This window comes from Chinchilla lanigera, unplaced genomic scaffold (assembly GCF_000276665.1).
Source record: "Chinchilla lanigera isolate Chin_1 unplaced genomic scaffold, ChiLan1.0 scaffold00068, whole genome shotgun sequence".
Lineage (NCBI taxonomy): Eukaryota > Metazoa > Chordata > Mammalia > Rodentia > Chinchillidae > Chinchilla > Chinchilla lanigera.
The window spans coordinates 2,886,443-2,912,052 of record NW_004955469.1 but is presented as its reverse complement, the minus strand read 5'-3'; the positions used below and the strand labels follow the sequence as shown (position 1 = coordinate 2,912,052).

Below are 25,610 nucleotides of genomic sequence, written 5' to 3'. Positions count from 1 at the left end.
CCAGGGGAACTGCCCACTGGACTCAGCCCAAACTGCTGACCCACAAAACCACACACAATTAACAATTACTACTTCAAGCTACCACATGTCAAGGCAATTTGTTACACAGCAAAAGCTAATTGACAGGCTTACCCTCATCCCCAAGCAGAAACAACCAAGGGATGTATCCAGTAGGAACACTCAGCAGAGCTCACAATCTGGAATTATTTCCATTTAGTATTTACCATAGGAGTTGCTGTATGATGATGAACCATATTTTAAATTAAAAGTTTAAGATATAAACAATGCTAGAAGAAAATAAAGGATAATAAAAACTTTCAGAAAAGAGAGAGAGAAAAGCAAAATACCTAGTAAATGACATTTGTCATTGTTTTTGGCTGCCCAGCACTTGAACTAGTATTTAGAGTTGAGAAGCCCTTCACATTATGAACAGAGCCTGCGTCCCACTGCAGAAACTAAAACATATTCCCCAGACTTCCCTCCAGCATGGGCATGGGCACAAGTAGCTGTGACAGTCAGGTGCCCCAAGGACAGCCCTGAGAACCACTAGCTTAGTGACGGTGGAGGGACAGCGTCCAGGGTTAGCATCAGTGTTGCTGGCAGCACAGGCCTTGGGGTTGTACCCAGTGCCCTCATTCACAAGTTTTTTATTATAGTAAAGCTGTTTCAGTACCCAGTCGGGTTTTCCTGTCCCCTCCCAGTATACGCTACTCTTTCTGACAGTTGTGCAGAGTGCAGTAGGCAACAGAGAAGTTCTGCAGTTCAGCTTGCTACACTTTACCCTAACTTTCCCACCAACTGGCTCTGTGAGCTTGGGCTAGTTCCTTTACTTCTCTGTGCCATTTCTCTGTCCAAAATGTGAGGTTAATAAAACCATCACTTTCAACAGTATTGTTATAGTTGTTACTATGAAGTTTGTGGAAAGGATTATATGAGTTTTACAGATGCAACAATTTAGAACGATGCTTGGGAAAGTGTAAATAATAAATGTTAGTTGCTATTTTTACTTAATAAATTCCTTTTCATGCATAAACCAGTTTCTTTTGCTTATAACTAAGAATGCTGCCTGATGCAATTAGACCAAATCCAGTGTTTAGAACATATATAAGGCACACCTACTACCTGTGCTTAAAAGGAGACATTTTGGCTGCTATAGGTTCTATTGATCATATGGGACTACTTTGCCAAGATCCCATCAGGCCCATGCTGGGGTCTGCACTACCTTTAGAGCTGTGCTGTTATTGGTATAAGTGTGAGGGGCATAGGGTCCTCCAAGTGCCACTCCAGAGTCAGAGAAGACCAGAGGGAATGTCTTGAGTCTCTCTCCCTAGACATTCTGTGTCAATATTTCCACATTTCCACACTGCATCATAAGGCCTTACGTCACTGGGGAATTGTACAACCCAATGAGCTTTCTTGCTGAGCTGCCCTGAGAAGGGAGCATGGTTCCTCTGGCCTCAGATCCCCACACACATATCTGGTGGTTCCCTATGTCTATATGCCTTGGCGCAACAAACATCCACCCAGGTTAGTGTGGGTACACCAAGGAGTAAACACAAAACAGATGAAATGAATGAGAACTCCAGCAAGGGAAGATGGGGAGGGAGTCAGGAAAGGTTGGAAGCAGTGCTGGCTATCATGGTTTGAATGTGAAATATTCATGTGCAAAGGGCTTGGTCCCCAGTGTAGCCATCTTCAGAGAGGGGGCCTTGGGAGAGAACTGGGTCATGAGGGTACTGATTTCATCAGTGCATTAATTCATCAAGAAATTCATAGCTAAATGAGCTACTGGAAACTTCAGAGGTGGGGCCTAGTGAGGAAGTAGGTCACTGGGGATGTGCCCCTTGAAGGGAATATTTTCTATAGCCCTCCTCTTCCCCTCTTCCTCTTCCTCTACTTTCTCTTTCTCTCTCTGTCTCTCTCCTGTCTCTGTCTCTGTGTCTCTGTGTCTGTCTGTCTGTCTGTCTCTCTCTTTCTCTGCTTCTGGCAACCATGAAGTAAGTGACTCTGCTCAGCTACACCCTCTCTGCCACCATGTTCTGCCTCATTATGGGCCAAGAAACAATGGAGCCAAATGACTGTGGACTGAATTTTCTGAAACCATGAACAAAAATAACCCCTTCTTTTTGTTAAGTTGTTTATCTCAGGTATTTTGTCACAGCAATGGAAAGTTGAAGCAAATCTGACTTTCAGTGAAGAAGAAGGGCAAAGAAGGAAGGGACATTTAAAACTGATTATGATTAAAAAAAATTGAAAGTTACTGAAGTGAACAGTTTTAATGGCATAACATAAATCAAAAAAAGTACATTAAAAAACATACTTATTGACCTACAGAGCAAGTCTACAGACACCAAGGATGACAACAAAGAGTTTATTCAAGCCAAAATGAGGATGGCTACCTGGGAGTAAAACGTGATTTCTAGCTACCCAGAATAAGTGTTCCTGAAATGGCATATGGGAGGTCTGGATTTTCATAAGTTAAAAGAATAGGCCATGCGTAGTGGCACATGCCTATCAATTGGGAGGGTGAGGCATGAGGATCACCAAGTTCAAGGCCAGCCCAGACTACATAGCAAGTTCAAACCCAAAGCAGCTTTGACTATGTATTAAAATCCTGTCTCAAAAAGAAAGAAAGAAAGAAAGAAAGAAAGAAAGAAAGAAAGAAAGAAAGAAAAGAAAAGAAAAGAAAAGAAAAGAATAGGAGGGATGCAAGGATGGTTCAATATATGCAAATCAATAAATGTAATATACTACATAAACAGAAGCAAGGACAAAAAACACATGAACATCTCAATAAATGCAGAAAAACCTGAAAAAAAATCCCACTCCATTCATGATGAAAACCCTGAAGAAAATAGGTATAGGAGGTCTTTATCTCAACATGATAAAAGGCATTAACGACAAACCTCCACTCCCAACATTGCACTAAATGGAGAAAAACTGAAAGTTTTTCTTCTAAAATCAGGAACAAGACAAGGGTATTCACTGTCACCACTCCTGTTCAATATAATGCTTGAAATTTTATCCAGAGCAGGCAGCCAAAAAAGACAAATAAAAGGAGTAAGTATAGGAAATGAAGCAACAACCTATCCTTATTTGAAGATGACATGATTCTTTATATAGAAGATCCAAAAGCTCCAACAAAAGACTCTGAGAACTAGTAAACAAATTCAGCAAAGCAGCAGGATACAAAATAAATCACAAAAATCAATAGTGTTCCTGCAAAACAACAATGAATCTAATGACAAAGAAGTCAGAAAAAGAATCCCATCCACAATAGCTTCAAAAAATTAAATACCTTGGAATTAACCCAACCAAGGAAGTAAAAGAATACTATATGAAAATTGATAGCATCCTGAAAAAGGAGATTAAAGAGAACATTGAAAAATGGAAAGACTTCCTTTGTTCCTAGATAGGTAGAACAAATATTGTCAAAATGGCTATCTTACCAAAATTGCTATGCAATCTCAATCAAACTATGAACAGCATTCTTCATAGAGCTACCAAAAAAAAAAAAATCCTAAAATATATATGGAATCAGAAGAGATCCAAAAAGGCAAAAGAAATCCTGGGCAACAAGAGCAAGGCAGGGGGCACCACAATCTTGGATTTCAAGTTACATTACAAAGCTACAGTGATAAAAACAGCATGGTACTGGCACAAAAACAGACATGCTGATCAATGGAACAGAATAGAGGACTCACAAACAACCCCAGACACATTCAGCCATCTAATGTTTGACAAAGTGACCAAAAATATACCCTGGAGAGAAGGTACATAACTGCTTTAACAAATGTGCTGGGAAAACTGGCTATCCACACTCAGAAGATTGAATCTAGACCCACATCTCTCAACACCTACTAAACTAAGTAAAAATGGATAGATCTAAATATTAAAACAGAAACAATTAACCTAATGGAAGATGAAATAGGTAACTCTTGAAGACAAGAACATAGGCAGGAATTTTCTAAACAGAACCCCAATTACACAAGAAACAACACCAACAATCAACAAAGGCACAATAAAGGAAACAACCAAAAGAGTGAAGATACAATCTGCAGAATGGGAACAAAGTTTTTGCAGACTCTTCCTCCAAGGACTAATATCTAGAATATGTAAAGAACTCCAAAAAATTAGACTCCCCCAAAATAAAAGACCCTATCAAAAAATGGCCAGTGGAAATGAACAGATACATCTCAGAAGTACAAATGCCCAGTACATACATGAAAAAATGTTTAACATCTTTGGGCATTAGAGAGATTCAAATTAAAACGACACTGAGATTCCATCTTTCTTCAGAAAGAATGGCTATATCACAAAATCAGAACCAAGAAATGCTGGAGGGATTTGAGAGGAAAAGGAATCCTTCTACATTGTTGGTGAGAATGTAAACTAGTACAACCACTATAGAAGTCAATATGGAGATTACTCAAATTTAAACTAGAAATTCCATATTTTTTTTAAATTCCATTTGACCCAGCTATACCTCTTCTAGTATCTTCCTGAAACAGTTAAAGGCATTATGTTACAGTGATACATGCTCACCTATGTTTATAGCCCACAATTCACAATAACTAAATCTTGGAGGTAGCCTACAAGCCCATCAATAGATGAATTAGAGCTGAGTTTGGTGGTGCACACCTGTAATTCCAGAATTTGGGAGGCTGAGGCAGGAGGATTGCCACAACTTCGAAGCCAGCCTGGGCTACACAATGAGTTTAATCAGTCTAAATTATTACAGTCTAAATTATTACCTTATTATACAGTGAGACCTTGTCTCCAAAAAGGAAAAAAAAAAGGAAAAAAATAGGTGAATAAAAAAAATGCAATATATAATATATATACATACTACTTAGCCATATAGAAGGGTAAATCTGAGTCATTTGTAGGAAAATGGGTGTACCTTGAGACCACAGAGCTAAGCAAAATGATTTAGATACAGAAGATTAAATATCACACGGTTTCTCTAATATGAGAGACCCAAAGTATAAATAATTTAAAAAATAAAAGCTAGAGGATAGGAAACAGGAAGATAGACCTTTTATAGATAAGGGGATCCAGGAATGGAGGGAGAGGGCAGGAGAGTAGGGGAAGATGAAATACAGTGGTATCTCAGTTCACGAACTTAATTCTTTCCACATTCAGGGCACAAACTGAATTGGACAAGAACCAAATCAAATTTCCCCAAAAGGTCAACATTGAACCTAACAACTGAACTTGATTCAGTTCTTATCCAACTCAGTTTGCAACCAGAACAGCGGAAATAATCAAGTTTGTGAACCAAAGTACCACTTTAAAGGGACTAAGATGTGATATGTATATGTATCTACTCCCTACAACGAATATATTCATTACATATTGCAAGTATGTACTAATAAAATAAAATTTCAAAAAATTGGAAACAGTAATATACCCTAATGTGCTATAACAATAAAAATCAAGCACTTAGGAATTTCTATTACAGAAAACATTTCTGTGACCTTTACAGACAAATTTTCATGGTTTTATTGAAACTATTTGGAACATACATGTATGTTCTACATCTATGTTCTCAAATAGTTTCAGTAGTATGAAACTATTTGGAACATACATGTATACATACAACATACATGTAAATATATCACGTTATTCTACAGCAACATCCCAAAGGTGTAAGGATTTTTGTTTGCCCCAAATTAAACTGTGAGGCAATAGTATTTAAATATAGGAAAATTTGAGGGAGAAGAGAACAAGACAAAGAGTCTTGGTTCAGACTGCAAAGTTTAGTATGGGACAATTAATACAAGTGTGACCCTGGTACAGAGAAGGAAGCAGGCCATGGAGCAGACCAGAGAGCCCAGTGAGACAGATGCATCAGTGGGAACTTAACATATGTCAGCAGTGGGTTTTCAACAACCATGCTGAAACATAAAATAAAATCGAATGCTACTTCATATTACACACAAATGCGAATTCTGCACAGATTAAATATGAGAAATTAAATTTTAAATTTTTAAGAAAAAATCATAGAAAAATAGCTTTTTGTTAAGTCAGGAAAGTTTCTCTCTAAAACAGGACTCTAAAAACATTAAATATTCAGGAAAAGATGATGAACATTATTATATTTAAAAATTAAAATTTTAAAAATTCAATGGCACCATTAAAGTACAAACTACAGACTGGGAAAAGGTATTTCTAATTCCTATCACTGACAACAAATTAGTATCTGGATTATGTAACATCTACTAATGAACAAGAAAAAGAAAAATAGCCCATAGGAACTTTCGTAGTAAGTTATAAAAAGACACTCACTAATACAGCGAGACCAACAAGTTCTGTTCCAAGAGACCCTTCCTAAGTCAGATTTGGTTGTAAATTGGACAAAGTGAATCTCATATACCTTTGACACAAATATACAATGTAAAACATTAAAAAATCAAACACACATACACACAGATACTATAAATAAACTACCTGTACTTTTACAGTTACCTTAAAATGGTGGTGCAGTGCCATCTAGACACAAGAACTACTTCTGTCATTTGTTCACATTTGTGAATGTTCACAACTCAAGGTCCATTTGTATCCATAAAAGTTTGCAACTCAAATGTCTGTAAGTCAGGGACTTACTGTAATTACAGAAATACAGGGCTGGGGATATAGCTCAGTGGCATAAGCACCTGCCTGGCAAGTGCAAGGTCCTGAGTTCGATTCCTGGTACCAAAAAAAAAAAAAAAGAAATACAAATTAAACTTTAATGAGTGGAGTACATTAAAAACTACTTAAACTATCTTGCTAGAGACAAAGGAAAGAATCTAGAGCAAAGGAAAAGCCAAACCATGATCTTGGTTAGGAAGATTAACTTTTCATTAATTACCTAAGCTGATTTTAAAGTTCTTATGGAAAACAATTAAGTAAATAATACCTAGGAAAATTCTTAAATAAAAGAGTATGAGGGAAGATTAGCCCTATGGGATATAAAATACATTAGAAAACTAAAATACTTAACAGTGTATCACTGGCATATGCATAGAAAGGTAGGACAATGGAACAAAACTTTAGAAAACCACAAATGGATGAACATATACATAGAAATCCATACTTAATGATTTAAAAGTGGGGAAAAACATATCCAATAAATGGTGTTGAAAAACTCTAAGTAGGAAACTGGGAAAAAATATTAAGCTACATCTATATTTCATGTGTTATCCCAAGATAAGTAACAAATGAATGAGGGATTTATATGTAAACACAAAAATCCATAAAGGAACTAGAAGAGAATATGGAAGAATATGTTTTAATATCCCCAGAAGCCAAGTATATCTGCCAGAATTCAGTTTACAGAAACCAGAACAGCAATTTTATGAATGAGAGAAAACTGAAGGATTGTCAACTACATATACCTACTGAAGGTCAGAAGCAAAAGGGCATAAAGAACACCAACAGGCAAAATGCAAATACCACTCTCAGCCGAATTAGGAGGCATACATAACTACAGATTCCACAAATGCATAAAGGCTACCAAAAGCGGTTAAGTGCACTTTATAATTTTTATGAAGGTAATATGTTGTGGAAGCCCCTATAGGGCAGGAAAACCCCTAAAAGCCCAAGGGCTACAGATACCAGAAGACATCAGCCTGAAGACTTCCTGTAGGTCAGAGCCTCAACCTGAAGTGAAAACCAGTGTCCCCCCAGTTAATAGAACTGTGATGGTTGAGAAAAACAGTGTAGAGATCTCACCAGTGGAAGTGAAACCTAATGACAAGCAACAGGGGAAAAATGCTAGCAAAATGTAAAATAACCTCCAAAAGACAGGAAAGCCAGAACAACTCAAAGGCAGCAAGCACTGATATAAAAAAGAGGAAAAAGGGCAAGAGATTGGTGCAAAACTTACCAGCTACAAAGAATTGCCAGAAAGTTGCCATGAAATAGATGACAAGTCTATTGGCAATTACTTTAAAAGACTTAATGGAACACACACACACACACACACACACACACACACACACACACACACACACGGCATGGGTAAAGGAAGAACACCAAAAAAGAAATAGATAGTCCCAGAGTAGAAATCATGAAAACGCAGAAGACTTGATCTTGCATGTTTGCAGAACTCAGAAAAGCATAACAAAAAAGGAGGAAAATTACAGAAATTAAAACAAAAGTGGAAGAGTGTTATAATAATAAATACAGTAAAAGGGCTAGATCAATGTAAACAAGTATAAAAACTGACATGGAAGTAGTTTTTGTTTTGTTTTACTTTGTCTTTTCAGTGCCAGGGAGTGAACCAAAGGCCTCAGGCATGCTGGGTATGCACTCTGCCACTTAGCTATGCCCCCAGCTCTGGAAATAGTTTTAAAATAAATGATAAATTATTAGTACATAAAGAAGACAGACAGTGAAGATCCAATAAGTGAAAGCTGAGTCCCTGAAAAAGAAAAGCAAAACAATGGAACTAAACAAATAATGTAAGAATATGTTCCTGAAATAAAATGCAATTGGAAAGACTTTGCCAGAGAAAGTAGACACAAAATGATCATTACCAATATTTACGCAAGGAAAGTTATTCGGTGCTAAAAGTAAAAACAAAATCCCTCTTCTTCCTAGTCCTTCTTTGCTTTTTCTTTCAAATAAATTCAGTCCAAAAGCCATTTGGTCCCTAGTACAAATACATTAATTAATTAATCAATTAATTAAGTCATTTGGTGGATCATACACGTGCATGCACACAAACACACACATAAATATACACAGACATGCATACACAAGGCGGGGTGTAGCAGTCCCAAAAGTAGTAATGTTGAAGCTGGAGCGGAAGACAGACTTTGGAGCAAAAGAGTGGCCCGCTCTGAGATGGCAAAGCCCAGACATTGTCAGGAGAGCACCTATGCAGGCTGGCATGGATGTGAGAAAGGCTTCTCTATGTTGGGACCACACAGCACAGGATGTCAAAGCCCAGCGTGTGACTAGTGTGAGAATAATCTCAGCACTACATGGGAGACAATCAGCACAGAATCATGGAGCTAGACCACAGCCTGGGGCGATAAGAAGCAGCCAGGGTAAAGGGAAGCAGGGCACACTCAGCCAAGCTCAGAAAGACAACGATGGTGATGGATGGCTAGGTATCACAACCAATGGGAAAGTGACAAAAGGCAAATAAGAAGCCATGGATAGGCATAACGTAAGTGTGGGACACCTCCTCACCCCTAGAGATAAAGCAGCTTGCCTAATGCAGCACAGTACATAGTACACAGTACCCAGCACAGCCAGATGGCCACAGGCTGCCCCCAGGTTTGTCCATGTGAACCAACACAATGGACCAGACAGGGCATGTGGCATGAAGGTGTCAAAGCTGATCAGAGAAACATGCAGGTCACTGCCTGGCCATTGCTCTGTACCCCCATCCTATCTCTTTCCTTATTCTAGCTCAAAACTTCAATAGATGCTGCCTCTGATTGAGCAGACACAGATAGTCTGAGCAAAAGCTAGTGACTACAGGAGCCCAAAGAAGCCTGAGCCAGAGGACAAGGCAGTTACTTTAAAGACACTGGTTCCAGGGCTTTTGGCTCTCTGTCTGGTAGCTGACTGACTCAAACGTGTGAAATAACTCAAGAAAGTTCCAAAACTCAGAGGTTTCAGTATAAAGTCCTAGTATTCTCCAAGTCCACTGGCAGAGAACTAGCTGTATAGTCACTTTCTCATGACTGGGACAAAACACCTGATACTATTTAAGGCAGGAGAGGTTTATTTTGACTGAAGGCTTTAGAGTGTTCAGTCCAGAAAGAGGGCAAAAATGACATGGTGGAAGGGCACAGTGGAGGAAAGCTGCTCAACCCATGGCAGTCAGAAAACAGACACAGAAGAGAAGAGCTAGGGACAAGAATACACACTTGCAGGTCCCCCCTGCGACACTGCTCTTCCTAATAGCACATGATCCTTCAGCATGAATCAATGCTCCTCATGAAAATGGCAATGCCTGTCCCAAGAATGCAAGCTCCCTTATTTCCAAAGTTGCTGATCAGGAGCACTGAAGTGCTGGGCTCCAGGCACAAATATCCCTAATTTTGTGAAATATATTACCACCTCAGCACTGGAGCAATCCTGCTTGTGTCACCAAATACCCAGAACTCAGCCACCTGTGACTGCCAAGTAAGGTCTTAATGTGCGCACGCATGTGCCTGCTAACTGTTCATAACAATGAGGGTTCAACTTTGTACCTTCTTTCCGAGTAGGAACCCAGATCAGTAGCTCCACCTTCAGGTTTTTGGAGGCCTATGGTTTACTCTTAACTCAGCAACTCCCCTGCCTGGGGACAGTTGCTTGGTCACATTCCTGGCAGCCAGACTACAACCTCCAGCCAGCACTGCAGCTGGTCTGGGTTCTCTCCAAAATCCTCTGTAGGAATATGTCCTGGAAAATGCAAGGCCTTTCCACAGAGTTCTCATCCCGGTGAGATACACAGTTTCTTCTGGAGTTAGGGAGCAGCAGTGCTGGGAGCACTCTAGAGGGGACCAGAAGAAATACCAGCATCAGGTCTTTCTACTTGTGAGTGCTCCCTATAACCAGAACTCAGGATGGATTAAATGACCAAGCAGGGAGTGGCCAAATTTTGGAAATGAGATCATGTCAATCTTTGAGTACGTCAGCTCACCCAGCTGTTTGAGATGTCATTCAACTGTTTACAGGTGACTTCACTCCCTCAGCCCCCAGGGAGAAGGCGGCTGTCACACAAGTCTAGCCATTCCCAGAGTCCTACAGGAACTCTGAGCTGGCCCTCTGGCCCCCTAGTCTGAATTGGATGGTTTGAGCTGGCCCTTAAGACCTAAGGGTGGTCACGCCCCTCTGAAGAGTCTCAGGTTCCCCTATGGCCTCCTGACCTTAGCACTCAGGGTACCTCTACCATTGTCAGGGATGGCCCTGGGTGACAGTCCCTGGATTCTGTTTTCAGGAACTGAGTTCCATTCCAGACTCCTAACATGATTGGCTTATGATTTGACCATTGTCTATCTCACTGGAGGCTTCCTCGGGTACAGCTCTGGTTGGCACCCCCAAAACACTCAACCCTAAATAAATATATCTTGTACCACTTTCTGCATTCCCATCTGTCATGGTCTACTTCCTTGGCCACAGCAAGCCAGTGCCAGGGACAGGTTCCAATGTGTTAGCAGGTGGAGCTCTGGGTCCAGAACATAGGCGACACACAGACAGACAGTCTGTCAAGGAGTTAGCAGCATTTTGGGTCCCATGATGAAGCGGGGCTGGGGACCTCCCAAGGTGGCACAGGCCTCATTAGGTCACCAGTAATCCCAGAGGTACAGGCAGCAGGATCTGTGCTGAGGTGGAGAAGCAGCTGTACCCCCTGCCTGCAGGTCAGGGGAACAGGGAAGGCTGGGAATGCCAGTGAGGTTGCCACTCTCCCAAGCTATCAGCTCCTCCTGGGGCTAACTCTAACTCTAATGCTAACCCTGTGGTCCATATCCCAAGAAATTCAGCTCCCCGCCCTGTCCCTTTAGGCCCTTGCATGGTGCTTAGCACATTAAGTACATACCAGTAAATGTTTGTCAGATGAGTGGAGGAGTCTGAAAGTAAGATCTCCTGCTCACCTGCAATTGCTGATCTCTTGGCAAAACTGGTGGCAGATGCCCTGTTGCCTTCATTGCCTCTGAAGAGCTCTCTGGACCTGCCAGTCGCCTTCTTTGCAAGCCTCCTTGGCCAGTCAACAGAACAGGTTTTGGGAGTCATGGTCATTCTCCAGTCTGGGCAGAAACTTGATTTCACTCCTGTCAGACTGGTTAGGTGACTTCATCCCAAGGTACTGCATGCTAAATACTTCATGGCATCATGTCTCCCACAGTCCAGTCTATTTTCCTGTGGTGAGGCAGGAGCAGAGGCAGATAGCATGCATGAGAGGCGAAGGCCTCCTGCAGCACAGCTCCACAGAGGATCTCAGCAAGTGCTGGCCAAGGCCATTTCCTCAGAGATGCTTGGCAGGATGAGAAGATGCCTCCCATGATGTGTTCCTTCTTTCACTACCCTTTATTCTGTAGCTAGCTCTGTCCAAGAGCTGGAGACTTCCTCAGTTACAGCTCTGGCTGGCACCCTTAAAACACTCAACCTAAATAAATATATCTTGTACCATTTTCTGCATTTCCATCTGTCATGGTCCACTTCCTTGGCCACAGCAAGCCAGTGCCAGGGATAGGCCCCAGTGTGCTAGCAGGTAGAGCTGCCAGGTGCCTTCTCTGCAAGCCTCCTGGTCTCATGAACCAGATCCCTGCTCTCATGAAGCTCACATTTTAGTGCAGGAAGACAGTGATAAACAAACAATATTTCAGGTAGTGAGAAATACTAAGAAGAAAAATCAAACACAGTAAGAGGAGTTGGAATGGCTGGAAAGGATCTGAGCTGGCTGCCCTTGGAGAGAGAACATTTGGAAAAGCTGGATCATAAGGCTGTGGTGGAGATTCTGAGCTTCTTCCAAGTGACATGAGGAGCCATTAAAGAGTTCTGAGTGGAGAAGAGACACGACCCAACCTATGTCACACAAGAACACACTGTGAATAAGCCTTGCACAGAAGACAAACATTGCACCATGTCGCTCATATGTGGAAGCTGAGAGCTGGTCTCATTGAGGTAGCAAGCAGAACATGGCCAGCAGAGGCCAAGGAGGAGTGAGAGTGTAGGTAGAAGCCTGTTAGCAGTTATAAATTACAGACAGAGAACAAGAATAAGTTCTAGTGTTCTGTGTGGCACGATGAGGTAACTATAGTTAGCAATACATATTACGTATTTCCAAACAGAAGGACTTGGGGTGTTGTCACCACAAGTAGTACATGTCTCAAGTGACAGATACACCAAGTACTTTGATTTAATTCTCATGTGTTTTATACATGTGTCAAAATATTACATTGTTCCCTACAAATATGTACAGTTACTGTCAATTAAAGATAAAACAAAAAGGCCAGGCATGATGGTGCATGCCTGTAACCCCAGCACTCCTGAGAGGCTCAGGCAAGGTGATTGTGAGTTTAAGCCCAGCCTGGGCAACTTAGTGACTTAGCCAGTCCTTGTCTCAAAATAAAAAATGAAAAAGGGATGTAGCTGTAGCTAAGTGCAAGGGCCGTGTGTTCAGTCCCACATACCTACAGACATGTACACATGTATACATACACACATACATACAGAAGTCCTTCAGAAAATATTACAAATCATAAAGAATAAATTCAAAGAAAATTGGTATTAAAGCAAAGAACTGTTAGCTGGGGATGGTGAACACCAGTAATCCCATCTACATGGGAGACTGAGGCCATAGAATCACAAGTTCAAGGCCAGGCTGAGCAATTTAGTAAACCTTATCTCAAAATAAAATATTTAAAGGCTTGGAGATGTAGTACAGTGGCAGAGTGCTTACTTAGGGTGTGCATGGCCTGGGGTTCAATTCCCAGTACCTCAAAAAATGACTATTCAAAAATAAGCCAACTCCCTCTTTAAAAGGAGAAGAGGAACACACTTGGGTGAGAGCAGGGAGACAGGAGGCTTTGCACGCATCCCACTCAGCAATCATGGTGCCTTGGACTAAGGTGGTCACCATGGAAGTGTTTGGGAAATGGATGGACTCTGGGCTACATGGCAAAGGCACAGGCCTCAGAATTTTCTGGCTGATCTAAAGTAAAGCTTTACAGAAAAATAAAAGTCAAGGATGACTTGGGGTGACTCAGATCTGAGTAAAGAGGAAAAATGAAGTTACCATGAGGAAATGTTTTCAACCCTGAGAGCTTGTATTTCTCTGAAACCAGGAAGGAAGGAAAGAACATGATAAGGATCTGGGCACGATTGTCCTAGTCCACTGAAGTTGGTGGCCCTGCAGATGTGATGCTGCTGGGCACAAGGAGGACCATGATGCTCATGTGGGCATGTGGTACAAGTAATAAGGAGCGCTTTGTGTCTGAAAAGGGCAACACGGCAGGGTGCGCTGGGATATGTGCACAATACACCCCATGAGTCTTGTTAAAATAGCAGCCCGGAGGGCAGTGACTCACCTTGTTTTAGCCAACATAAATACGAGAATTTTGACATGAACCACTCAACTCTAATATGTTCTATGGCAAAATCTTGAGGTCTTATTTGGGACTTTGCGTATAGGAATTTCTCTCCCTGGAATGAGAACCACAATCAGTTTATTGTAAATTCTCATAGATAGTAAATTATTAAGTGCTGAACAGAAGGGTTTAATCTTGGGTTTTAGTTCCTTCTTCCTTAGAAGCTGGTAAGAACCCATAACTAGTGTGGCCAAGAGTCCAGGCATTTCCCCTCAGGTTTCCTACAAGGATGCCCCCGCAGGTACCACACTGAGGTCATCCATATGGTGGGGTTTGCTCTAAAATGTGGCTTTTTGCTTTAAACTGTGTCCCTACTCATGGTCAGGATTCTTAGTTTTTGCTTAGCCTTATAGTATTTCAAAGAGGACTTGTTTCTCTTAATGTACTTTACAAAATGCTGTAGGCCAGGTTCCTTTCCACCTGAGAAGGCCACATGATGAGGTAGTTTTGTTTTCCCTGCAGGCTGTTTCTCTTTAGGATCAATTTGCTCTGTAGGGTTTGAGGGACATCTTCAAACCCTTCTGAGCTGGGTGTGGTGTTTCAAGCCTATAATCGCAGCACTTGGGAGACTGAGGCAGGAGGATCACTATGAGTTCGAGGCCGGCCTAAGATATATATGAGTTCAAGGCCAGTCTGAACTACAGAGCAAGACCCTTTCTCAAAATAAAACAAAACAAAACAAAGCAAAACCTTCTGCTATGGTTTGAATTAGGGTTGAGGTATGTTTCCTAAAGCTCTGTGTGTTGGAAGCTTGTTTCATAGTGGGGCACAGTTGAGAGGTGGTGAGACCTCTAAGAGGTGGGGTTTAGTGCAAGGTCATCAGGGCATGGGGCACTACTCTTCAAAGGGATCAGTGCATGTCTCATGGAGTAAGTTAGTCCTCGAGAGTGGGTTATTATAGAAGCACAGGACTGAGCTCCCACTTGCTGCTTCCTGTCTTCGAGTGACCTCGTTCCCCATGCATGCTGCCTCCGTGATGCCTCTCACTATGACATGCCACAGCCAAGGGTGTCCTCGTCCATGCCTATGCTGTTTTGACTTTTAGCCTTCAAAACTGTGAACTTCCCTTAAGATTATTTAACATCAGATATTTCTTTCTATTAGTGGAAAACAGACCTTCTGAGGAGAGCCATTCACACAAAACACTCAGGGGACCATACACACAGAGGCCAACCAAGCTTGCTGCAGGACCAGGACTTTTTCAATATTTGATACTGTTTTTCCTGCAGGAATATATCCCTGGTTTAATGACAATACAAGAAAACAAAGTGTCCATTCCTAGTAGTCTATGTAATAAAAGACACTAGTAGATTTTACCAAGGGCCAATGATAATTTATTTCTTAATTTATAAGCATGATTTGACTCCTTGACTCACCTCCACACAGGCTGAGAATCACTCCTATAGGCACGCAGGTTGCACTCTGGGAACTGAGGAGATGTGGTATGTCTCAGCCAGCACAGGGCACTGGTGGTGAGCCTAAAGAATACAAGCAGCAGTCAGCTATTGGTTATTGCTGAAAGTTCTAAAAGTTTCACTGTCACTGGTATAGGGTCTTTGTCAAGTTTTGCTCGTGCCTTATTCAGAGACGTTAGATAAAGTCATAGATGTCCCTGTGTCTAAGATGTATGAATTCTTTTAGGCCAAGGAAAGCTATACTAGCTCTGTAAGTGACAGAAATACATGCTATGCTCAAGTGACAGGAGTAGCAAGAGTTTTCCCCAACAAACTGTAACAGGTTGGAAAAACTGCATTCTATCCAGGCATGCTTATCTTTAAGAAAATGCCTCTGGCTCTCCCTTTAATATTCAGCTGGCCTCTCCCTTGGGGTCAATAGAATGTGTGAAGTTATTACCACACTGGCCTCATGTACAAACCCATCACAGCCTACCTAACCCACTACAACTGCTTTCAGAACCCAGACACCGAAATCCGGATCACTACTGTTTTACTGCATGTCACAGAAGAACAACAGGTAGTCAACATTTAGCTGACAGTGAGGTTTTTTCTCTGTACAGGCTTTGGGAACAAAGGAATTCAAGCCCATATGAGTCATTTTATTCATTAAAACATCACTAGAATGACAGAAGGAAATTGCAGAAACTAGACTGGAAATAAAAGCTTTGGAGCAATATTCTCCTTGAGACTGAATGTTTCCAAAACACAGGGTATCAGTCAGTGTTGTAGAAGTCCATCGAACTATGAGTACTAAGTTTCCCTCTACTTTGGAAATGAGAAATTGATACAGATTGAGTCTCTGCAAACATATAAGTCCTGAGGAAACTGGACTCTGGCTTGGAAGGACAGGAAGCTTATGACTGCTATGCATTGACCAGGTCAGACAGCTATTGCCTTAACACTGAGATGGGATTCCAACAGACCAGGCTGCTAGAGATGAACCTGGAAGCAAAACAGGTTTCACCTTAGCTTGTTCTCTTTCAGGGTACTCTCAGTTGGCAGAACGTGTGGAAACTCATGGTAGTGGGATGGTCCTATGACTAGGTAGGGTGGTTCGTGGCAAAGAATGCTGTGGACCATCTCTATGGAGTACCTAGAATCTAGGTCCTCCAATGAGTAACCTCTTTCCCTCCCCATCATGGCTTCCTCAGGCTACAGGTGGTGGCTCTATCTAGAACTATACCCAGGACTCAAACTACAGCTTTTTACTCCCAGAGAAGGGAGTAGATCTCAGCTGAGTAAAACAGCTACCAAAAAGATTTCATTCACACTCGCTCAAAGCAAAAAGAAAGTGTTGCCAAGTCTACCCATGGTAACCTTGACTAACGAGAACAAAAACAGTGGCCCTTCTGTTTGGCAAACATCCTACAGTTAGCGCAGGAGTTACACACTGTACAAAAGACAGAACCCCATCTGAAAGAAAGCACACCTAAGGACAAAGGCACTTGACACATGAGATTCATGGCAGCATTATTCATAAGAACAAAAGGCAAAAACAAGCCAAATGCTCATTAATGGATGATGAAGCTGGGCGTGGTTGTGCACACCTGTAATCCTAGCAACCTAAGAGACTAACGAAGAAGGGCCACAAGTTTAAATCCAGCCTGGACCACTTAGTGAGATCCCTTCTCAAACTTAAACAAAAAAGAGCTGGAAATGTAGCTCAGTGCAAAGACCCTGAGTTCAATGGGGGACAGAGGTATGGATCATTCAAACAAACAAAGCACAAAATGTGGTAATAAAAGCATTTTATCAATTTTTCTGCAGATCAAAAAAAAAAAAAGTTCAATAACATGACTTCAGTAAAATAAGTTCCAGAAGATGATGCATCAGTTGAGGTTCAGTTAGGAAAACAGAACCCACACAGGCTATTTTGACAGAGAAATTTAACACAGGGAATTGGTTACACAGGCTTAAACAACTGACAGCAAAAAGGGTCAGTGAGGTCAAACAGTAACTGCAATAAGTAGCTACGGTGTCTGGAAAATAAAAGGAGGATGGAGGTGGGCATACGAGTGCAATCCCAGCACTGGAAAGCTGGGGCAGGAAGTCCTGTCTTTGCAAGATCAAGACCAGTCTGGACTACAAAGTGAGTTCAAGACCAGCCTGAAGTGTATAGTGAGACCTTGTCTCCAAAAAAAAAGACAAAAAAAAAAAAAAAGAAAAGGAGGTGGATGTTGTCTGAAGTTAGAACTTTGAGGAAGAGCCCCATCTGGCTGGGAAGAGGCCCGCCAGTTGCTCCAGACAGCTCAAGAGTCGGAGAAGCAGCCATGGAACTGGGCCTTGGGCTGAGGAGGAATACTGTCCACCTGCTGTTCAGTCCTCTAGAACTACCAAGAGCTAGTTCCTAGGAGTGTGCAAAGAAATAGAAATAGGAGCCTGCTGCTGCTGTTGGGCTGCCATGCTGTTTTGGAGTCATTCTGACAGGAATTACAGGCAAAAAGGAAGGAGCAAAAGGCATCTCCTTTCTCCTGCCTCTCAGTGTCTGTGGACGCCCACTGTTGGCAGAACCTGAGAGGAGATAGCTGGAAAAGAAGTGGACTTTGAAGAATGTGAACCTCAACGAAACAAAGTGTGGAGCTGAGAGACTGATTAACAGTAAGTGCAAATGACCTGATAACATCTCAAAATAAGGGGAAATAGATGATTACAGAGCTGAGGAGACACTGAAACCTCAACATTGCCATTAGGTTGCACCACTGCACAATTTGGCAATGAAGTGTTATTATTTCACAAATTGAATAAATAACACAGAAAAGCATGATTTAATCATGGTAAATTCAGAAGAAAAAGACAAAGATTTTCCTTTTTTTTTTTTTGAGACAGGGTTTCACTACACAGTTCAAGCTGGCCTTGAACTCATTTTGTAGCCCAGGCTGGTCTGGAACTCACAGTGCTCCTCCTGCCTCAGCCTCCCATGGGCTGGGATTACAGGCATGTGCCACCACGCCCAGCGACAAAGATACTTAAGCAACTAGCAAGGTGATCTATGTGGAGGATGAAGACATTTCAGATGAGAATATCCACAGTCCCTGAAGTAGAGAACCCATCAAAGATCAGAGGAAAAAAATACTTAGAAATATACAGAAAGTTTTCCCTGAAATCATATGAAAGAACTCAATTTTCAAACATCAGGATTATATTTTAATACTAGGAAAATCATTAGGGAATGATCATGAAACTTCAAAAACGAAGGGGGAAAAGTTTTTATATTATGAGACACAAGGTATTGCTGTGTTGCCCAGGCTGGTTGAGAACTCAAAAGAATCTTAAGAAGGTTAAAGTCAAACCAGTTTCAGACTTTTCCATGGAGGCAATGTTGCTAAAGTTCTGAGGAGGAAAAAATTCTTTTAACAAAAAGCAAGACTCAAGAATAGAAAAGGAGAAAAGAAGGGGGGAAATATATGTATATACACGTAAGACAGCTAAGATAATTGTACTACTAATTTCTATTAGTTCATTTCAAGGAACAGTTTGTGCTTATATTGTCTGATCAATTTTGCATGCCAATATCTGGTATTCTGAGAAACTATTTTGAAAGTAACACTATGCAATATAATAACCATTGTGAATTTCCCATCTTCTTGTTTTGAAATTCTGTATCATTTTTATTGTTTTTTTTTTTTAAAAAAGAATAGCTTAAATTTAAATATATCAAGAAAGTATTTTCAAATGTGAAATAACACAAGGGCTATGAGGCCATAATGAAAGATTGCAAATGGATACAAATTTTTATAGCTCCTCCCATGAAAAGATAAGTCTGTCTTTGGAACCCTGGATTTAAGATTTGTTTGACCAGTGAATTGATGCAGAAGGGATGCTGTGTAAGCTCCAAGTCTAGGCCAAAGAGGATTTGCAACTCCCATTCTTACTCTGCCGGCAAGCACCTCTGAGCAGGCGCACCGGGAGGCTAAAAGGTATCTTGGCTGACCACCAAACCGCAACCATGCGGCCCCAGCCAAGCCACTGCCAACTGCAACTGCACAAGTGAGCCAAGGGAGAGCCACAGAACTTCATGGCTGAACCCAGCCCAGTTCACCACTCCACAGAACTGTGACTGCTCAGGGTAGTTTTAACACAAGTAAAGGGCTGAAATTCATATAACCAAATAAAAATGAAGAAATCTGAAAGAAAGCAGGGAACAAATACATTTAAACATTGAAATTAAGACAAATTCTTAGGGAACTAATAGATTACAATAGAATGTAGAAGTTACAAAGCCTGACAAAGTGAAAAAATAATTTAAGTGAAAAATGTGGAAGTTCAGGTAAGAGCTGGGCAGCGTGTTAATTTGTCTTCAGTAGCAGAGAATTCACTACTAACCAATGCTGAAATAAATATACAGTTTGCAAAGTTACTCTGTCCTAATAATGATTTTTATTATTTTGTTTAATCTTTGGGAAATCTTTTATGAACTGGTCAGTCTTGTGAGGAAATGACATGCATCGAGCAGTTCCTTCAAGTTTTTCTTTTGTTCAAGAAAGAATACATTCAATCTATGTGCAGAAACCTATTCCTGGTGATGTCACTCTATCAATATTTCTTTTTATCCACCCTTCTGTCTGTATTTGGGTAAAAATGGTACTCACCAAATGTGGATATTATAATTTCTGTGATAGTAAAATTGGGATGATTTGAACTTTTCTATATTTCAAGACAGTTTTATAAGCGACTTATATTGTTTTTATAATGATAACAAAGCTACAAGTTTATAAGAAATTTCACAGTCTCATCGGGAAGAGTGCATTTACATGGGGGATGTAAAAATGGCATTATGCTCTAAGATGTGATCAGTCTAAAAATTGTTGGTCCTCAATTATAGCTACATATTATATCCACTGCAGAGCTTTAAAAGAATATCAATGTCTAGGCTTCAGGCAAGACCCATTAACTCAAAATCTCAGGTGGGGGTGGGGGACACACAGGAATTGATAGATCCTGAATGTTCCCCAGCTGATTCTGGTGCAGTCTGGCAGAGAATCTTTTGACATAGACACATCCCCAGGATGCGAGACACATGACTGTGGAGTCAGGACACTCCATGCTGTCCCTCTTTCAGCCAATGGCGGGTCCACACCAGGATCAAGACAAGGAAGAAGGGTAACCAAATACTGACTAGGCTACCTGCAGTCTCAGCCAGAGTCTGGTCTTCCTTGCAGTCATAAAATGCCTGTTTACAGGAACCACGACATCACGTGCTGTTGTTTTCACCCAGGAGAAAGACAGCTTTGTTTGTCCAGATGCTCAGGGTTAGTACCTCATTGTGTCTCACTGGATCAAAATGGATAAGGAGCAGCCATTATAGAACCAATTTCTAGGGAGCACGATGGAACTATTGTGATTGGCTTACTAATGCTGCTCAGATTTTATTGTGATAGGTATTACCAAGGAATCTTGTTAAAATGCAGATTCTGATTTAGTAGGCAGGGACTAACATTCTGCATTTCTAACAAGCTCCTAGGTGGTAAGAATGGTGGTTGAGGTGTCAATTACAATGCCCATCTTAACCACCAAGCACACAAGGTATTTTTATTAGCTGAGGAGCACATTCTTTCCTTGTAGGTAAATCTAATGAGAAGTCAATTATAATCAGAAGGGTTTAATGAGCATGGCAGATTGCAAAGCATATGTGAAGGCACAGAAGGAAGAAACTGCTTCCCGTACTTTGGGAATCGTGATCTAGAGAGGCGATCAGGATGGGCTGAGCCACACCACTAAAGGGCTGGGCTTTAATCTGTGTTATGATTTATATCTAGATGTCCCCCAAAGCCTCATGTCCTTATAGGTGGGGCTTTTGAGAGTTACTGGAGCATGGGTATGTGATATTGGATCAGTGTACTGATTGGTTCAGTGTAGTTCTGGGTGTGGGTAATGGACTTACTGAAGAGGGAAGACTCAACCTGGATTTGGGTGGCACCAACCAATAGGCTTGCAGCCTGGATGGAATAAAAAGGTAAAAGAAAGAAGAACCTGGTGCCTCCTGCCTGCCATGCCATGAACTGTTTCTCCTCTGCCCAGCTGCCCTGCCTTGGAGCCAGGTGACTATGAACTGAAACCTCTACAAGCTGTGAGCTCCAATAAACCTTTTCTCTAAACTGTGGGTGTTGGATATTTTGTTCTAGCACAAGGCAGTTACTAAGATAATCTGTGTCCTGCACAACACAAAACCATAAGGGACTATCTATGAAAAAGTTTTGTAGGGTCTAATTTGGTTGAAGAACACTGCACACATTAGGTCTTTTCCTTGGCTATTTACAATGCCTATTTTGATTTTAAAGGCACTAAGAAGTCTACCTACAGTTAAAAAACAAAACAAAACAAAAATTTTTTCTCACATAGAGATAATTCTTCATCAGGACTGGCTATATAATTTGTGGAGCCCAGTGCAAAATGAAAATGAGGGGCTATACTGGGGATATAGCTCAGTGACACAAGTGCCTGCCTGGCAAGCACAAGGTCCCAAGTTCTATTCCTGATACCAAAAAAAGAAAAAAATTGAGGGGGTGCTTTTCCAAAAGCCATTAAGACTTTCTAGATGAAGTCAAGAGGATTAAAACAATACTACAGCCCTTCTAAGTTAGGCCTTGTACAACTGTCCATAAAGTAGGTCTGCCTGTCGGAAAACTGGTTCTCGCTAAATGAGGTAGGTGATGTATGGTTTGTGCTTTACTATAAGTAACAAATAGCAACTATGGTATCTATATAGCTTTTAGTTAGGGCTCTTGGTTGTAGCAGAAAGTCACTACATCTAGGTTCAGCAAAAAAGCAGCATTGTAAAGATCTAGGCATGTGCCTCAGCCTCTAAGCAGAGGCAGGCAGGCAGGCACAGATGAGAGCCATAGGAGGCTCCTTCCCTCTGAACTCCACCCTTTATAGATTCCCTATCTTTATGATAGGGGAGGTCAGACCAAAAGAACCCAGGTTGTTGTGCTTCCCAGGGCACTGAGGCCTCTTAGCCCCAACTCCATATTCCGAGGGACAGCCTCCAGAAGGTCCACCTATTTTCACCTCAAGTAAGCAACCACGTGGACTCAGGCAAAATGTGTACATCCTAAACCCTCCCCACTGACTGGATTGTGAGCCATCCATTCTTATTTCACCCTGCATCCCACAGTGGGAAGTGAACCCTGGGCCTTTGTACAGAGCTACATCCCCAGTACTTTGTTTTATTTTATTTATTTATTGGTATCAGGAATCGAACTCAGGATCTTGAGCTTGCCATGCAGACACTTGTGCCACTGAGCTATATCCTGTGTCACTAAGTCTCCAAGTTGCCTTTCAGTCCTCCTGCCTAAGCCTCTCAGAGTGCTGAGATTATAGGCATGTGCCACCATGCCCGACTGTGGGACACTTTTTTGTTTTTTTTTTTTACAGTAACATGTGTCAACACCAAACAGTGCACACTTGGGACATGCTGTGGTGAGTGGAGGGAGATTGGGTGTGGAGCACCACAGTCAGATTTACATTCTAGATGGCAGTGAGCAGAACTGACGGGAAGAGGGGAGACTGGAGACTGGAAGGTTGATTACAAGTCTGCTATAGAAATTTAGATCTAGGAAACAAGGCTTGTATTAGCAAGAAGACAAAAAGAGTAGAAATATTTAGGAAGTAGGGCCGGGATATAGCTCAGCTGCACAGTGCCTGCCTGGCAAGCACAAGGTCCTGAGTTCGATTACCAGTACCAAAGAAAGAAAAAAAGAAAGAAAAAAGAAATATTTAGGAGTACCCGGTGTGGTAGTGGGTACCTACAATCCTTGCACTCAGGGAGGCTGAGGCAGGAGGACTGGAAGTTCCAGGCCAGGCTGGGGAACTAAGTGACTTAGCAGACCCTGTCTTTAAAAAAAAAAAAGGTAGGGGAGGTTGGAGGGAAAGGTAAGGCTAGGCAAGTTGTCTATGTGGAGAGCTTGGGATAAGAGAAAAACAAAAAAAGGATGGTTCACAGGGATTACTTGGGAAATCAATAGAGAGATGCATCATCAGTTGTGGTACAGGAGCTGGGTGTGACTTTAGTTCTTAGCACATTTGGTGACAGAATATTCAAATGGAATTCTATAGAGGCTTGAAATTTGGGGTCAAGGTAAAGGCTTGAGATGGTGCTATGATTTCAATGTATCTCCAAAAGCTAACTTGTTAGCAACTTAATCCACAATGCAACAATGTTGGGAGGTGGAGCGGTGATTAGGGCGGGTGGGTTCTGCCTTCAGGAACAGATCTTCATCAACAAAGGAGTGTGTACTTGATAAAGCATCTCCAGAGTGGGCTGTTCTAAAACAGGATCAACCAAGGCAGAGTGAGTGAGGCTCACCTGCAACCCCAGTGTTCTGGGAGCTGAGCAAGAGTATTGAGACCTCAAGCTCAGCCTGGGTAACTTAGTTACACCTTATCTACAAGTAAAAAAATGTAAAAAGGGTTAGGGATTGTAGTTCAGGACTGGGTGTCAGCACACACCCGTGATCCCAACACTCAGAAGGTTGAGGCAGGATTGCTGTGAGTTCAAAGCCAGCCTGCACTACATAGCAATACCCTGGCTCAAAAACAAACAAAAAAACAAAACAACAACAACAACAAAAAAAACCCCGCAAATTCAGCCCCTTCTGCTCTCTTGCCCTTTGGCATTACACCATGGGATGACTCAGCCCGGTGGCAGACAGTAGTCCATACTGAGAGAAACAAATTGCTTTATAAACTACTCAGCCATTGTTGTTAAAGCAACAGAAAAGTAAGATTCGTAGATGGATTTCCGTATCAGTTATGCTTGCAAATGAAAAAGAAGAAATTGTGCGTTTTAACAAGCACAAAACATGGGGAGGGGGTGCTCACAGTTGCTCAAGGACGATGTATATTTCAGCAAAGCAACCACGAAGTCCTGGCCATATAGAACGTCAGAAGAACTAGGGACTGTGTAAACCATCAACAAGTTTCACACGGGCCCAGTACATCACAGCGGTGACAAGATGGGTCCAAATCTTGTTGGGAGTCATTGCTATTCTCTGCACATTCCCAACTAGGAGGGTTGCACCTCACCAGGGCAGGTGTAGAGGTTCTAAACGGCTAGTAAGCCTCTGCCTGTGACGACGCACAGCTGGAGACGCATGTTTAGTTTCCTTTGTGCTTCACCCTAGCCAAGCACTGGGGGTCCACGATTTGCTGAGAGCTGGCTCCGCCTGCGTAGGGACCAGCACTAGCAGACAGTCCACTTAAGGGGTGCAATTTTTCACCCCAAGTGCATCTTCACCGTCCATGCAGAAGGTGAAAATTAAAGGCCTGAATTAAGGTCCAGCTCCTGTGGATGTCAGCACCCCGGAAGCGAAATGCGAGAAGTACGCAGGGCGCGGGCACCTGCCCAGGAAGTTGGAGGAGAACAATAAGCTACCAGGCAGGAAGCGGTGGGTGAGCCATTCGGAAATTCAGGCCCCACGCGGGAAGTCGGTGGAACGCAGCGTCCGGAAACTCCACGCCTGCGCCGTCCGCCCGGGCGTGCTCCCGCTGGGCACCGCCGTCCGGCCCAGGAGGAACGCGCGAACGGCAGAGGCCGAGACCTCGCCGCAGGCCCCAAGGTGAGGGCCGGGGAGCGCTGCCAGAAGGGCGGCCCAACGCGCGCGCGAACGTGCGCACGCGCAGAGCCACCGCCGGCCAGTGCCCGGAGCGCGGGAGAAGGGACGGGATCCACTGAGCGGAGCCGCGCCACGGTGAGTGGTCCCCCTCCCCTTTCTCCCGGAGTGCCTTGCGCGCGCCCCGTGGGCGGGGGGAGGGGAGGGCAGGCGGCGGTGGCAGCCATGTTGTTGTGAGTCTCTGTGTCTCACCCTCGGTACTTCGGTGGTTCGGAGGAGGAGGGGGAGGAGAAGGAGGTGGGGTGGGGGGGAGGGAGGTAGGAGGAGAAAGAAGACACTGCCGCCACCGAAGGCGGAGGAGGGGGAGGACGGCCACGAACGACGCCGCCGGTGCCCAACGGTCGGTGTTCCGGCTGAGGCAGCGCGGTTGCAGCAGCCCTGTAAGTCAGCGCGCGCTCGCTCCCTGTCCGGTCCTCCAGCGCCGCGGGGACTGGCTCCGGGCTTTGTGTGGCGGCCGCAGT

General features: G+C 42.6%; 2 protein-coding genes across 13 annotated transcripts in view; one reads left to right on the top strand and one right to left on the bottom strand.

Annotated features, from left to right (window-relative positions):
- The window catches only part of LOC102027512 (b(0,+)-type amino acid transporter 1-like), a 48,387-nt gene extending 23,387 nt beyond the window's left edge, over positions 1 to 25,000 (bottom strand). For 2 of the 4 annotated variants that reach the window (XM_013522632.1, XM_013522633.1), the window contains exons 1-2: positions 24,359 to 24,441; positions 15,458 to 15,559 (exon numbers count right to left, since the gene is read on the bottom strand). The gene's annotated coding sequence lies outside the window, so the exon portion shown is untranslated. Of the gene's footprint in view, positions 1 to 15,457; positions 15,560 to 24,358; positions 24,442 to 24,562; positions 24,645 to 24,911 lie in introns of those variants that run through there. The other 2 variants (XM_013522636.1, XM_013522635.1) reach the window with 2 other exon arrangements.
- Positions 25,001 to 25,141: 141 nt separating this feature from the next.
- Pum2 (pumilio RNA-binding family member 2) overlaps positions 25,142 to 25,610 on the top strand; it is a 76,087-nt gene continuing 75,618 nt past the window's right edge. For 7 of the 9 annotated variants that reach the window (XM_005400350.2, XM_005400346.2, XM_005400344.2 and 4 more), the window contains exon 1: positions 25,442 to 25,529. The gene's annotated coding sequence lies outside the window, so the exon portion shown is untranslated. Of the gene's footprint in view, positions 25,228 to 25,441; positions 25,530 to 25,610 lie in introns of those variants that run through there. The other 2 variants (XM_013522626.1, XM_013522629.1) reach the window with 2 other exon arrangements.